This window comes from Schistocerca cancellata, chromosome 1 (genome assembly GCF_023864275.1).
Source record: "Schistocerca cancellata isolate TAMUIC-IGC-003103 chromosome 1, iqSchCanc2.1, whole genome shotgun sequence".
NCBI lineage: Eukaryota > Metazoa > Arthropoda > Insecta > Orthoptera > Acrididae > Schistocerca > Schistocerca cancellata.
The window spans coordinates 1,244,324,452-1,244,336,937 of NC_064626.1; positions in this window are offsets into that span (position 1 = coordinate 1,244,324,452).

A 12,486-nucleotide genomic window follows, 5' to 3' on the forward strand; every position below is an offset into this window, starting at 1 on the left:
ATCGCTGAAGACGACACGTCTCCATTCGTCCCTCCATTCACGCCTGTCGCGACACCACTGGAGGCGGGCTGCACGATGTTGGGGCGTGAGTGGAAGACGGCCTAACGGTGTGCGGGACCGTAGCCCAGCTTCATGGAGACGGTTGCGAATGGTCCTCGCCGATACCCCAGGAGCAACAGTGTCCCTAATTTGCTGGGAAGTGGCGGTGCGGTCCCCTACGGCACTGCGTAGGATCCTACGGTCTTGGCGTGCATCCGTGCGTCGCTGCGGTCCGGTCCCAGGTCGACGGGCACGTGCACCTTCCGCCGACCACTGGCGACAACATCGATGTACTGTGGAGACCTCACGCCCCACGTGTTGAGCAATTCGGCGGTACGTCTACATCTACATCTACATCCATACTCCGCAAGCCACCTGACGGTGTGTGGCGGAGGGTACCTTCAGTACCTCTATCGGTTCTCCCTTCTATTCCAGTCTCGTATTGTTCGTGGAAAGAAGGATTGTCGGTATGCCTCTGTGTGGGCTCTAATCTCTCTGATTTTATCCTCATGGTCTCTTCGCGAGATATACGTAGGAGGGAGCAATATACTGCTTGACTCTTCGGTGAAGGTATGTTCTCGAAACTTTGACAAAAGCCCGTACCGAGCTACTGAGCGTCTCTCCTGCAGAGTCTTCCACTGGAGTTTATCTATCATCTCCGTACCGCTTTCGCGATTACTAAATGATCCTGTAACGAAGCGCGCTGCTCTCCGTTGGATCTTCTCTATGTCTTGTATCAACCCTATCTGGTACGGATCCCACACTGCTGAGCAGTATTCAAGCAGTGGGCGAACAAGCGTACTGTAACCTACTTCCTTTGTTTTAGGATTGCATTTCCTTAGGATTCTTCCAATGAATCTCAGTCTGGCATCTGCTTTACCGACAATCAACATTATATGATCATTCCATTTTAAATCACTCCTAATGCGTACTCCCAGATAATTTATGGTATTAACTGCTTCCAGTTGCTGACCTGCTATTTTGTAGCTAAATGATAAAGGATCTATCTTTCTGTGTATTCGCAGCACATTACACTTGTCTACATTGAGATTCAGTTGCCATTCCCTGCACCATGCGTCAATTCGCTGCAGATCCTCCTGCATTTCAGTACAATTTTCCATTGTTACAACCTCTCGATACACCACAGCATCATCTGCAAAAAGCCTCAGTGAACTTCCGATGTCATCCACCAGGTCATTTATGTATATTGTGAATAGCAACGGTCCTATGACACTCCCCTGCGGCACACCTGAAATTACTCTTACTTCGGAAGACTTCTCTCCATTGAGAATAACATGCTGCGTCCTGTTATCTAGGAACTCCTCAATCCAATCACACAATTGGTCTGATAGTCCATATGCTCTTACTTTGTTCAATAAACGACTGTGGGGAACTGTATCGAACGCCTTGCGGAAGTCAAGAAACACGGCATCTACCTGTGAACCCGTGTCTATGGCTCTCTGAGTCTCGTGGACGAATGGCGCGAGCTGGGTTTCACATGACCGTCTTTTTCGAAACCCATGCTGATTTCTACAGAGTAGATTTCTAGTCTCCAGAAAAGTCATTATACTCGAACACAATACGTGTTCCAAAATTCTACAACTGATCGACGTTAGAGATATAGGTCTATAGTTCTGCACATCTGTTCGACGTCCCTTCTTGAAAACGGGGATGACCTGTGCCCTTTTCCAATCCTTTGGAACGCTACGCTCTTCTAGAGACCTACGGTACACCGCTGCAAGAAGGGGGGCAAGTTCCTTCGCGTACTCTGTGTAAAATTGAACTGGTATCCCATCAGGTCCAGAGGCCTTTCCTCTTTTGAGCGATTTTAATTGTTTCTCTATCCCTCTGTCGTCTATTTCGATATCTACCATTTTGTCATCTGTGCGACAATCTAGAGAAGGAACTACAGTGCAATCTTCCTCTGTGAAACAACTTTGGAAAAAGACATTTAGTATCTCGGCCTTTAGTCTGTCATCTTCTGTTTCAGTACCATTTTGGTCACAGAGTGTCTGGACATTTTGTTTTGATCCACCTACCGCTTTGACATAAGACCAAAATTTCTTAGGATTTTCTGCCAAGTCAGTACATAGAATTTTACTTTCGAATTCATTGAACGCCTCTCGCATAGCTCTCTACACACTACATTTCGCTTCGCGTAATTTTTGTTTGTCTGCAAGGCTTTCGCCTTCCGCATTCCCACTATACGCCCTCGCTCAAAGTCCGTCAACTGCACATACGGTTCACGTCCACGCTGTCGCGGCATGCTACCAGTGTTAAAGACTGCGATGGAGCTCCGTATGCCACGGCAAACTGGCTGACACTGACGGCGGCGGTGCACAAATGCTGCGCAGCTAGCGCCATTCGACGGCCAACACCGCAGTTCCTGGTGTGTCCGCTGTGCCGTGCGTGTGATCATTGCTTGTACAGCCCTCTCGCAGTGTCCGGAGAAAGTATGGTGGGTCTGACACACCGGTGTCAATGTGTTCTTTTTTCCATTTCCAGGAGTGTATGTCCATCGTACGTCGCACATTGATTTCTGCGGTTATTCCAAAAATGGATCTGAGCACTATGGGACTCAACTGCTGAGGTCATTAGTCCGGTTATTCCACGCACTGTTGCTTGTATCGAGGAGGTGCCGCAATGGTTAGCACACTGGACTCGCATTCGTGAGGACGACGGTTCAAACCCGCGTCCGGTCATCCTGATTTAGGTTATCTGTGATTTCCCTAAATAGCTTCAGGCAAATTCCGGGATGGTTATTTTGAAAGGGCATGGCGGTCTTCGTTCCCTATCCTTCCCTAAACCGGTGGGACGATGATCTCGCTGTTTGGTCCCCTCTGCCAAGCAACCAACCAACCACTGTTGCTTGTATGTTAGCGTTCACAATTCCACGCAAGCGCCGCTGCTCTCGCACGATAAGGGAAGGCCTTCGCCGACTGAATTGTCTGTCGTGAGAGGAGATATCTGAAATTTGGTATTCTCCGCGTACTCTTGACACTGTGGATCTCGGAATACTGAATTCCCTAAAGATTTCCGAAATAGCACGCCCAATGCGTCTTACACCAGCTGCCATTCCGCGTTCAGAGTCTGTTAATTCCCGTCGTACGGTCATGATCAATTCGGAAACCTTGTCACATGAATCAACTCAGTACAAGTGACAGCTCCGTCAACGTACTGCCCTTCTGTACCTTATACAGGGCGGTCCATTGATCGTGACCGGGCCAAATATCTCAAACGAAAAAACTACAAAGAACGAAACTCGTCTAGCTTGAAGGGGGAAACCAGAAGGCGCTATGGTTGGCCCGCTAGATGGCGCTGCCATAGGTCAAACAGATATCAACTGCGTTTTTTTGAATAGGAACACCCATTTTTATTACATATTCGTGTAGAACGTAAAGAAATATGAATGTTTTAGTTGGACCACTTTTGTCGCTTTGTGATGGATGGCACTGTAATAGTCACAAACATATGGCTCACGATTTTAGACGAACAGCTGGTAACAGGTAGGTTTTTTAAATTAAAATACAGAACGTAGGTACCTTTGAAAATTTTATTTCGGTTGTTCTAATGTGATACATGTACCTTTGTGAATTTATCATTTCTGAGAACGCATGCTGTTACAGAGTAATTACCTGTAAATGCCACATTAATGCAATAAGTGATGTCCGTCAGCCTCAATGCATTTGGCAATACGTGTAACGACATTCCTCTCAACAGCTAGTAGTTCGCCTTCCGTAATGTTCGCACATGCATTGACAATGCGCTGACGCAAGTTGTCGAGCGTTGTCGGTGGATCACGAAAGCAAATATCCTTCAACTTTCCCCACAGAAAGAAATCCGGGGACGTCGTATCCGGTGAACGTGCGGGGCATGGTGTGGTGCTTCGACGACCAATCCACCTGTCGTGAAATATGCTATTCAATACCGCTTCAACCGCGCGCGAGCTATGTGCCGGACATCTATCATGTTGGAAGTACATCGCCATTTTGTCATGCAGTGAAACATCTTGTAGTAACATTGGTAGAACATTACGTAGGACATCAGTATACATTGCACCATTTAGATTGCCATCTATAAAATGGTGGCCAATCATCCTTCCTCCCATAATGCCACACCATACATTAACCCGCCAAAGTCACTGATGTTCCACTTGTCGCAGCCATCGTGGATTTTCCGTTGCCCAATAGTGCATATTATGCCGGTTTACGTTACCGCTGTTGGTGAATGACGCTTCGTCGCTAAATAGATCGCGTGCAAAAATTCTGTCATCGTCCTGTAATTTCTCTTGCGACCAGTGGCAAAACTGTACACGACGTTCAAAGTCGTCGCCATGCAATTCCTGGTGCATAGAAATATGGTACGGGTGCAACCGATGTTGATGTAGCATTCTGAACACCGACGTTTTTGCAATTCCGAATTCTCGCGCAATTTGTCTGCTACTGATGTGCGGATTTGCCGCGATAGCAGCTAAAACACCTACTTGGACGTCATCATTTGTTGCAGGTCGTGGTTGACGTTTCACATGTGGCTGAACTCTTCCTGTTTTCTTAAATAACATAACTATCCGGCGAACGGTCCGGACTGTTGGATGATGTCATCCAGGATACCGAGCAGCATACATAGCACACGCCCTTTGGGTATTTTGATCACAGCAGCCATACATTAACACGATATCGACCTTTTCCGCAATTGGTAAACGGTCCATTTTAACACGGGTAATGTATCACGAAGTAATTACAGTCCGCACTGTCGGAATGTTACGTGATACCACGTACTTATACGTTTGTGACTATTACAGCGCCATCTACCACAAAGCGAAAAACGTGGTCCAAGTAAAACATTCATATTTCTTTACGTACTACACGAATATGTAATAAAAAATGGGGGTTCCTATTTTAAAAAAACGCAGTTGATATCCGTCTGACTTATGGAAGCGCCCTCTAGCGAGCCAACCATAGCGCCATCTGGTTTCCCCCTTCAAGCTAGACGAGTTTCGTTCTTTGTAGTTTTTTCGTTTGATGCTTATTTCGTGAGATTTTTGGCCCGGTCACTATCAATGGACCACCCTGTATACGCAATACTACCGCCATATGTATATGGGCGTATCGCTATGCCATGACTTTCTTCATTACAGTGTATATAGTAATTGCAGTTTCAGCTTCTCAGAGTGGTTCATGCTCCCTGAGTGGCAATAAACCATAAGGTAAAGTTCTTACTCCACAATCCAAGCCAAGGCACGCTCCCGACTCCGTCTCCTCAAGCTCCTTTCCGGCCGTACGTGGGGTCTCGACCTCTCCACCATCCTCCACACCTGTAAATCCCTCAGCCGCCCTATCCTTTGTTACGCCCATCCGGCCTGGATCTCCGCCCCCCCCCCCTACCTTTTATAAATCCCTTCAAATCCTTGAACGCCATGCTCTCCACCATGCCTATCACATCCGTCTCCCCTCCCCCACGCGGATCCTGTACAATCTCATTCCGTTCCCCCACCTCCTCCTTTTCCTTGAAAGGATACGCATCCAGTACACCTCCCGCAAACTCGATCCTCCTTACCCGCTTGTCTCGCCCATCCTCTCCGACCCCCCCCCCCGCCCGCGCCTGTATTCCTACGTCCCACCCTCCTTACCCTCTCCCAAGGTGGCTTCCGCCAGCTCCCCCTCCCTGATGATGTCCTCCTCCCCTCCATCTACCCCTCCTATCAACTTTGATCCTCCCCCCCTTTCCTGTGCCCTTTCCTTTCTGCACCCTCCCTCCCTTCTCTTTCCTTTTCCCTCCACCCCTCTCCGCCCGGGCTTCCCCTCCCTCTTCCTCCCTTCCCCCTTCCTCCCTTGCCCATGGCATCTGCTCTCCCCTCTCCCTCTCCCACCCCCCTTCTCCTCTCTTGGCAGGTCCCCGGACTCGTACACAGTTAGTGAACTTTCGCGCGCCGGAGATCAACGCCTCGTGTTTCTGTGTGTGCTGTCGTCTTGTGCTTAAGTGGTTCAGTATTATTCGTTTTGTGCATCTACGTTCACGTGTAACTATTTTGGTCTATGTATGTGTCCAAGTGTCTGAACAAATTTTATCTTGGACTCTACGCCCGTGAACGGCTCCATGTATTTTAAAAAGTGTTTGTCTCCGTTTATATGTCACATTGTCTTCATTTGTCTCTTTTGTGTTTCTCTGAGGCCAAAGAGCGGCGTAGTATGCTGCTGCTGGCCTGCCTGTAAACAGGTTTAAAAATAACAATAAAGAAAAAAAAAGTTCTTACTCTAATAGTGCAAAACGAAACGAAACTAAATCAGACAATCACATTTAGTAATTAGACAAACGAGTCGCAGCCAGGCAGTGATGCTGTCATAAGTCACAGAGAGATGAAAGTTCCTGGCAGATTGAAACTGTGTGCCGGATCGAGACTCGAACTCGGGATCTTTGCCTTTCGCGGGCAAGCGCTCTACCAACTGGGCTACCCAAGCAGAGTCTCGGTCCGACACACAGTTTTAATCTGCCAGGAAGTTTCATATCAGCGCACTCTACGCTGCCGAGTGAAAATCTCATTCCAAGTCACAGAGGGTTCATCAGACTGCATGGGAATTGCGAGCGATCAGCGATCGATCGATGCAACCTGCGATTTGACCACACACATGCCATCTGCGGACAGGTTCCGAGACTTCGCAGCGGACCGCTGCAATCCGTAGTTCGTACAGGGTGTTTCGAAAATGACCGGTATATTTGAAACGGCAATACAAACTAAACGAGCAGCGATAGAAATACACCGTTTGTTGCAATATGCTTGGGACAACAGTACATTTTCAGGCAGACAACAGATGGCGCTGCGGTCTGGGAAACTCTGTAGTACGATATTTTCCACATATCCACCATGCGTAGCAATAATATGGCGTAGTCTCTGAATGAAATTACCTTTGACAACGTGTCTGGCGGAATGGCTTCACATGCAGATGAGATGTACTGCTTCAGCTGTTCAATTGTTTCTGGATTCTGGCGGTACACCTGGTCTTTCAAGTGTCCCCACAGAAAGAAGTCACAGGGGTTCATGTCTGGCGAATAGGGAGGCCAATCCAAGCCGCTTCCTGTATGTTTCGGATAGCCCAAAGCAATCACACGATCATCAAAATATTCATTCAGGAAATTAAAGACGTCGGCCGTGCGATGTGGCCGACCACCATCTTGCATAAACCACGAGGTGTTCGCAGTGTCGTCTAAGGCAGTTTTTACCGCCACAAAGTCACGAAGAATGTCCAGATAGCGTGATGCAGTAATCGTTTCGGATCTGAAAAATGGGCCAATGATTCCTTTGGAAGAAATGGCGGCCCAGACCAGTACTCTTTGAGGATGCAGGGACGATGGGACTGCTACATGGGGCTTTTCGGTTCCCCATATGCGCCAGTTCTGTTTATTGACGAAGCCGTCCAGGTAAAAATAAGCTTCGTCAGTAAACCAAATGCTGCCCACATGCATATCGCCGTCATCAATCCTGTGCACTATATCGTTAGCGAATGTCTCTCGTGCAGCAATGGTAGCGGCGCTGAGGGGTTGCCGCGTTTGAATTTTGTATGGATAGAGGTGTAAACTCTGGCGCATGAGACGATACGTGGACGTTGGCGTCATTTGGACCACAGCTGCAACACGGCGAACGGAAACCCGAGGCCGCTGTCGGATCACCTGCTGCACTAGCTGCGCGTTGCCCTCTGTGGTTGCCGTACGCGGTCGCCCTACCTTTCCAGCACGTTCATCCGCCACGTTCCCAGTCCGTTGAAATTTTTCAAACAGATCCTTTATTGTATCGCTTTTCGGTCCTTTGGTTACATTAAACCTCCGTCGAAAACTTCGTCTTGTTGCAACAACACTGTGTTCTAGGCGGTGGAATTCCAACACCAGAAAAATCCTCTGTTCTAAGGAATAAACCATGTTGTCTACAGCACACTTGCACGTTGTGAACAGCACACGCTTACAGCAGAAAGACGACGTACAGAATGGCGCACCCACGGACTGCGTTGTCTTCTATATCTTTCACATCACTTGCAGCGCCATCTGTTGTTGAAAATTGTAACTACTGTAATTTAGAAAGTTTGTCCACCTGAAAATGTACTGTTGTCCCAAGTATATTGCAACAAACGGTGTATTTCTATCGCTGCTCGTTTAGTTTTTATTGCCGTTTCAAATATACCGGTCATTTTTGAAACACCCTGTATGTGCGCCTGTAACTGCTTGCAACAAAGATGGGACAGAGAGAGAGAGAGAGAAGTTGAGAAGTTACGGTATTCATTGTATCCACGTCACTGAAGCGGTGTTCCGTGAGTAGTGGCGACGGCATTCAGCGCAGTGATGCTGCCTCGCGTACTCGCTGCACTGGAGTGAGCACCGGTCCCGTACACTGGTACAGGGGAGCAGCAGACAGGCCGTTTACCCCCAGCTGGCGCGCCGCATGGCTTCGCGTGACCGCACACGTGGAAGCGCGGAACGGAACAGAACAACGCGCTGGCCTCTACCAAACGGCCGGTGCCCGCCTGTTCTGGAGTTCCGTTATGTCCTCCTGTGAACAACACGAAAACGTGGCTGCACCGAGACTCCCCAAAACTGATATTCGCAAAGGAAATAAACTTCCTGCAAGATTCCGCGACAGTAAAGGAAATAAATTACCTGTATCATTCCACGATCTTTGTAATTATTCTGGGAATAAAATCGCTTAATACGTGTCTCCAGTTATGGCGTCGTTTCGGCTACTGCCATCATCAGGTCAAAATTTAGCACTTGCAAAACGGAAATGTATTCGCAGTTGCGAATGTGGACAACCATCAACTGTACAATGGAATGATGCACTCCGTCTTCAGGGCACCAGTGGCCTACCGGAACCATCCGACCGCCGTGTCATCCTCATAGGAGGATGCGGATAGGAGGGGCGTGGGGTCAGCACACCGCTCTCCCGGTCGTTATGATGGTATTCTTAATCGAAGCCGTTACTAGTCGGTCGACTATCTCATCAGTTGGCATCACGAGGCTGAGTGCATCCCGAAAAATGGCAACAGCGCATGGTGGCCCGGATGGTCACCCATCCAAGTGCCGACCACGCCCGACATCGCTTAACTTTGGTGATCTCACGTGAACCGGTGTAGCCACTGCGACAAGGCCGTTGCCTATAATGGAATGACGACAATGAAAAATTGTGCCGGACCGGGACTCGAAGCCGCATTTCCTGCTTATCGCGGGGGATCGCCTTAGAACTACGCTATCACTGCACGACTCACGGCCAGGCCCATACTTCCTGTATGTCATCAACCAAATGTCTACAATCTGTACTCGAACATCCATTACCTATATTCCCGTACAGGGGAGACATTTTACTCGAAAGTCGCTTGGCCGGAGTCAACGGATAAATACGATAATGCAGTGCCTGTGTTTTATCGATTTACGATGCAATGCACAGCAATTCGGAATAACATAGGCAGGCACTGTAGTATCGTATTGTATTACAAAACAATGTTCAGTGTCAGTATCAGTAACACATGTGCGTAATCGGGGCGTCAGCTATCAGCTTCAAGTTGACGCCCCGAGTATGCGTAGATTTTATTGACACTGATAGTAAAACTTATTTTACAAGTTCTAAGTTCTGACCTGATGATAACAGTAGTCGAAACCACGTTGTCAGTAAAGGCATATATTAAGTGCTGTAGGCAGTTTTATTCACAAAATATTCCATTACTTTGTCGTATGTGCTGTACAGTGATCTATATACTACACGGACGGGGAACTGTGGAGTGAGTACAGAATTGTAACGTTCTTACAGAGATGTCGTCTTTATCGCCCGCCCTGCTGTAGTTAGTCAAACCATATCGATCAATCTGTTTGTGATTAACGATTATTTACCCAACTCAGATTATGACACTGACTGAATCAGCGAAATACAAAACCACCATGAGACTGCAGTACTTCATTAGAGCCGCCTACGTAACCAGAATACACTCTTACTCACTCACAAACACACTTACACACACACACACACACACACACACACACACACACACACACACAGCTAGAGAGAGAGAGAGAGAGAGAGGGAGAGCACTCAAAGCTTCAGGTCAAAAACAGATTCAAAACTGAAGGTCAAAACAAGATTCAAAACTGCCGCCCAGGACACATTCATCTTTTCGCCATCTTATTTTCATATCTTCTGTACAGTGAGATAGTGCAAGTTACAAGCTCTAGATCACTGTGAAGACAGTATTGGAACCTGTACAATTAAATTTAAACATATAGTGTACATACACACGAACACACTTACCCACACAGAGAGATACATTTTTGACATCGAGTAAAATAATGTAAACTACACCAGTTTAACATTCCACGCGTAATTATCGCTTTAAAAAAAGTTTTTCTATATTAAATTCTCTAAGGCTGCAGATAACATATTGTTAAAGAAGCTATAGAGCGAAGAACAGAAACTTAGTTAAACCATCGCATTGTCAACAAGGTATACAAATTTCTCTTACAATTTATGAATGATTTACTCAGAAACTGAAATTGTGTATACACAGACAGTAAAAACCAATTTTTCCTGTTATTTGATAGAAAGACAATAAAATTTCTGACTTCAGCGAAATATGTCTGAGCAAAAAGAAGAAATAGTTATGTTTTCTCAAGGCGGAACATATCCAGAAATTAATGATATATTGCGATCGTAACATCTAAAAAACAACATATTTTGCGATCATGACTATTTCTTCATAAGTAATCATCACATGACATTCCCGACGAAGTTGGTTAAAATCATATCTAAAACAAGAATTATTTGTAAGCAAATGCAGACACAAGAATGTGTTACCACCTCAAGGTGCGTATATCCGGAGCAATTGCTACGTTCAAGTAAAGTACGAAGTTTGCTTAACCGCTCTTTTACTAGTGCAAATGGAACCAGAGAATTTACTCCTCCCGAAATATTTCGTGGGCTTTGTATGTTTACCATGTACATATTGCGGAAATCGGAAACCATTTGCAACACTATTACAGGAATTCGTTATCTGTGACCCTTCAGTGGGATCTTTGCTGTCAAAATATACCACATATAGCACCCATAAGTGCAGATAATTGCCGGCCGCGGTGGGCTAGCGGTTCTAGGCGCTCAGTCCGGAACCGCACGATCGCTGCGGTCGCAGGTTCGAATCCTGCCTCGAGCATGGATGTGTGTGATGTCCTTAGGTTAGGTAGGTTTAAGTAGTTCTAAGCTCTAGGGGACTGATGACCACAGATGTTAAGTCCCATAGTGCTCAGAGCCATTTGAACCATTTTTTTGCAGATAGTTTTCCTGAAAACTCGGTATTGAACGCCCTGTTGAGGGAAATATATTGTCGCATTTGTACAACGTTGAACGTAACATAAATGCTAGCATCACTTCAAGAATCAATGCATTTCGTTTTGGGTTGAGACGAAGGTGCTTTTGCAGATGTTAATATAGTTTCATACTTAGTAAGTACTTGTTTTGTTCGTACGCACTATTTATCAGCAGTAGCATATTTGAGCATATGTCGTCAACTTCATTCAACAGGCGTCTGCGTTGTTTACAACTCTTGATGCTGACGTGTTGTCTGCGTGCATATGCCCCGCATATCGAGCTATTGAATGTCTTTGTACAGCACTTTTTCATGGTATTTGATGCTTGAATATGACAGTGTGTGCACCTGTCGAAATATAGGTGACTTTCGAAGACGTCACCCGGCTACATTCACGCGAGTTGTTTAAACGTTTTACAAGACTAGAAAAGTTCACGTTTGATGGGTACGAAATCAGTTGGAAGTGCAAAAAAGCTCAAGTGAGTGGTTACAGCAAAATTGTGAAGAAATCGTCAAATAAGCTGTAGTCGGAAGGACAGAGTCAGCATAGAGAAAAGTCAAAATAACTTTCGATGATATTAAAAGCAAGCGCATCGGTATAAAGAGTTAAAAAGACATTCCACTGGTAAACGAAGAGGAGACAGCGAATGAGTGGAAAGAAGGAACTACGTGAAGGACCTGTCTGCTGACGCGTTAGAAGATCGATTTGGAAGAAGTAGGCGACAAGATCTGCGAAGAAACAAAGCAGAATTCCTAAAACCATTGCCGGAAGTGGCAACGGAACTATTACTCACGTTAGTGTCTACGTTTTGTGAGACTAGGGACGTTTGCTAGGATCTTATCCACACAATTCTGCAGATGTAAAATGCAGATAAATACGTGAAATGCCGCGTAACTGACTTGACAGCTCGTGTATCCAAGTTGATGGGAATAATAACACACAGAAAAATGAAAAAAAATCGGATTTGTTAAATGACGGTCAGTTTTGTTTTAGGAAATGTAAAGGGACAAAGAGGCTGTTCTGAAGTAGCGTTTGAAACTGAACAAAAACCTAGAAATTTTTGTACAATTTGTTGACCCAGAAAAAGAGTTCGACAGCTTGAAATGATGCACGATG